The sequence below is a fragment of the Fundulus heteroclitus genome, unplaced genomic scaffold, assembly GCF_011125445.2.
Source record: "Fundulus heteroclitus isolate FHET01 unplaced genomic scaffold, MU-UCD_Fhet_4.1 scaffold_359, whole genome shotgun sequence".
NCBI classification, from domain to species: domain Eukaryota; kingdom Metazoa; phylum Chordata; class Actinopteri; order Cyprinodontiformes; family Fundulidae; genus Fundulus; species Fundulus heteroclitus.
In genome coordinates this window covers 4,490-8,454 of record NW_023396769.1, presented here as the reverse complement: position 1 = coordinate 8,454, position 3,965 = coordinate 4,490, and the positions used below count along the sequence as shown (strand labels likewise).

General features: G+C 42.9%; 1 long non-coding RNA gene across 2 annotated transcripts; it reads left to right on the top strand.

Annotated features, from left to right (window-relative positions):
* The first annotated feature begins 219 nt into the window (after positions 1-219).
* Positions 220-3,711, top strand: LOC118559853. 2 transcript variants are annotated; one of them, XR_004928975.1, is made up of 3 exons: positions 220-457; positions 2,715-2,778; positions 3,660-3,702. It is a non-coding gene; the product is annotated as an uncharacterized LOC118559853 (long non-coding RNA). The 2 variants fall into 2 exon arrangements; XR_004928976.1 differs by lacking the exon at positions 220-457 and adding an exon at positions 666-767 and having other exon boundaries at positions 3,660-3,711.
* The last annotated feature ends 254 nt before the right edge of the window (positions 3,712-3,965 follow it).

Genomic DNA, 3,965 nt, shown 5'->3' with positions numbered 1-3,965 from the left:
TGATCTGAATGAATCTGCTGGAAGGTTTTCTCTGAGCTGCCGGCACGGCTCACTTCCTGTTAAACACCAGAACCAGCTGCAGGCTGAAGATGTGCAGCTAAACTACTGGATCATTCAGGACGCAGCTACACACTGCCACCATGGAGAAGCAGCCGCTTCCAGCAGCTCTCAGCGTTCTGCAGGAGAACCAGCAGATGAAGCTGGTGTTTAGTGACTGTTGTTTTCTGTCCTGATGTCTTCCTGGCAGCTGCAAACCAAACTGCTCCTTGAAGAGAAGAAAGAAACTTTGAACCTTGAAGCTTCCAGGAACTCCACTGCTGCTCCTGCTGCTGCCCCGCCCTCCTACCTGTCCCACCTCCATCACAGCTGAAGCTCCGCCTCCTTCCAGGTAGCAGCTCACCTGTGTCTCAGTGGTTCACATCTTGTTCTTCAGCACTTTGGAGCGTCTGAACAAACTGTAAGTTTGCTTTGTTTCCTACCAGAACTTTGTCTTGAGGAACTTTCCTCTTTGTTTCTGCTCTCTGATGTCTGGAGAACATGTTCACTTCTGATTTCAGCACAAAGTTTCATCTCTGCTGTCTGAAGATTAATCTACAGGATTACTAGATTATTGATGAACTGGAACCAAACAACATGATGAACAGCTGATGTTCAGATGTGATGTTTAGATGAGCAGAACTCTGTCGACCCAATCAGAGCTTCACGGCTCCAGATGATCCGTCTAAAATCTAAATATCTGGGAGCTTAAAGACAGGAACGTCCTTCATGTTGAGTTAAAACCACCTTTTAACCTCCAACCAGAAACTCTGGACTCTGAGAAAAACATGTGATCTAAAGGTTCTGCTGCTGTTCTGCTAAAGTTACAAAGGTCCACTTGAAACCTGAACCGTCTCTTTAGAGGTTCTGCAGCTCCTTAAACTTTGTGGATCCTCTTAAAATGTGTTTCTGTCCCTTTAAGAACGATGGTTTATTTGATAAATTCAGAGTGACTGAAGCAGAACTTCTGAGGTTCTGGTTCTGATATTTCTCCAGCCTGTTGTTTATAGGCAGCTGTAAAATATCTGCTGTTCAGAGAGCAGATTGAAGAACAGCTGAAGACCTGAAGGTGGGTCCAATCAGACCAGGAAATGTTAACAGCTTTAAAGTTTTCATCATCAATATTTTAGATTTGAATCCATTAAAAGTCAGATAATCCAAAAGTTTAACATTGGATCTAATAAATCTATCAATAAAACAATAATATTTCCAGTAATCAGACTTAAAGGTTGATTTGCTGCTAAAAGTGATCAGTCTGTTGTTCCACAGTGTTTGACCCATGAGGGACAATTATTAGTTAGTATTTTATTTCCTGAATGAAGAGTCTGAGGAGTTTAAGAACTTGTTGGGAACATTGTTTTCCTTAAATTCATGTTTCAAACTAAAGTTTTATTAAACAAAGATCTTTGTTCATGAAACCACAGAGAATCTGGAGCTCCAACTGGTTCTGATCCAGTTAATATTAATGGTTCTGGTCCAGTTTCAGGTCCAAGGCTCTGATGTCCACCTTCTTAAACTCTGTCACCAGCTGGGATCTTCTGATGCTTTGATTTCTGCATAAAAACTAAAAGAAGTGAGTTTGCTTTTTAATGCTGTTAGTGACACAGGAAGGGATCAGCATGGAGAAATGGACCTGGAGAGGCCTGCTGCTTCACACTGAACTACCCGACCAGATCTAGTGGGTCGGTTCTGAAGCAGAGGCTGAGGCATGGTCTCATATCTGCTCTACAGCTCAACATGTTCTGGTCCTCCTTCTAGCAGAACTCTGAGAACCTGTTGATCCAAAGTTCTGAACTTCAGCTCCAGCTGATGAAGCAGAGGAGTCTGAGCTGGTGTCAACAGGAAGTAGTTCCCTTTTCTTGGTGCTGAGAGATCTTCCTGATGCTTTGGACCCAACGGTACCAGTCATGTGGACCATGGAGCTGCTGTTTATTAACACAGAAGCATCATCAGCTTTGGGACTGAGTTTAATCTGCTGTTAGAAAAACTGTGATATTACTGAGTTCTGATCATTTTAATGAGCAGAGAGAGAAACTGTGGCTAAAATCAATGATTCTGGAGGAACCGGGTCTCCTGGCTGAATGTTGCAGCTTATTTTAAACCCAGAAGTCCTTCCAGGAGTCCGGGATGCTGCTCTAGAACTATCTGGATAAAACATCCTGATTAAATGACTAAAGTTTGGACCAGAACCCAAGAAATGAAGCAGTTCATCTAGAAGTGAATGTTGACCAGTGATGAATGGCTGAATGTAGAAATGAGTGAACAGCAGCAGAGCATCAGAACCAGTTAGTTCACTGTACTGGATCATAGCTACTAGAACCTGCTGTGGTTCTGGATGTTTGGACCTTTAACAAAGGCTGACAGAAGTCCATCTACCATCTGTGGTAAACCCTGATTTAGTCTGTTTTCATCCTCATGTGCAGCTAGTTTCTAGTCTGAACATCAGAGACGGATCCAGGTCCAATCATCTGGTTCCACTTTATCTCTGTTGGACTTTGGGATTAAAAGCTGCTGACGCCTCAGAACCGAGTTCAGTGAAATAAACCATTTACTGCTCTTCCTATCTGATCCACTCTGGTTATTATTGTGACCTTTGACCTTTATGATCCTGCTTCAGGTGTCTCACTTTTTGCCTCCATTGTTTCAACCTCATGTTGTTTTTCTCCTGCTGCTCACAGGTCCAATAAAGCCCGGACTTCACTGTGGCTCCACTTCTCTGGCTCTGGCTCCATTTTGGTAAATGTGAGCAAATCTTCTTCTTCAGCACCAGCAGCTGATGTTTACACCGTGAATGTATTTTATATGGAGGGTGTGCCGGGTCAGAGTCCATCTGGTTCTAACAACCAATCAGTTTGCTGCTGACTCGACAGATTACAGCTCCTTAGATCACTCAGGAGGTCCAACAGTCAAAGGTCCAATTTATTAATAGTCACATTAAAACCAGTAAAAGTGGCTCTGAGTCCTCTAGAGTTTAGCCAAGCAAGAGAACCAAATATTCCACCGAAGAGATTAGAAATTAATAGGAAAAAATTAATAAATAAAAACACATGAACATGTCAGATGTGTCAACATAATCTGATAACAAAACATAAATGTTTATCAGAGATCTGAATGTTACTACATCTTAGTGGAGTAAATATGGAGATCTAAGCTTTTCTAGAGATTTGGAGCAGGAATCAAACTCTGGTCTCCTATTAAAGTCAGACACAACAGCTTCCTGCTTCTTCCTGTGAGTCCTTTCAAAATAAAATGACATCAATGTTAAAATGTGTTTGATTCAGTCAGATTATTAAATAGTTCAGCTTTGATGCAGCAGATAATCCACTTGTAGAGTTTGATGATTGTGAAATAAAATAGTTGCTGATGTTCAGTCAGAGTGAATCAGTGTGAGTGGATGAAATGTTGCTCCATGGCTCCATCTAGTGGACTGATAGTAGAAGTACAGCAGCTGATGGCAGCTTCCTCTGCCTCTCACTGCTGTCTGACTGCATTCAACTGACACTGATATGAAGCAGAGAAGAAGAGCCAATCAGAGGAGGAGCAGCTGATCTTTTTCCAGCACTAATGATGTAAAGGATGATCAGAGTTGATGTGCAGATGAATGATTTGTGTTTCCTCTGCAGGTGAAGGTAGAAAGTGTGTGTGAGCTGATGTGGATGTGAATTCAGCAGCATGGATCAGTGTGAGGACAGAGAGGAGGGAGTCCCTCCCTCTAAAACCACTCTGTGTGGGGAAGCTGAGAGCCAGAGCCACGCTCAGAGGTGAGATCAGCATCTCTAAGTGTCCAGAGCCCTTTTCACACAGCGTTCTCACTATATCAGGCCAGAAGAGACCAAGTGGTCCTGAAGCTGCTGCTGTTCCTCTTTGCTGCTTCATCCAGACTGAACAGAGCAGCTCAGCATGGTACCAGTGGGTTCTGACAAACAGCA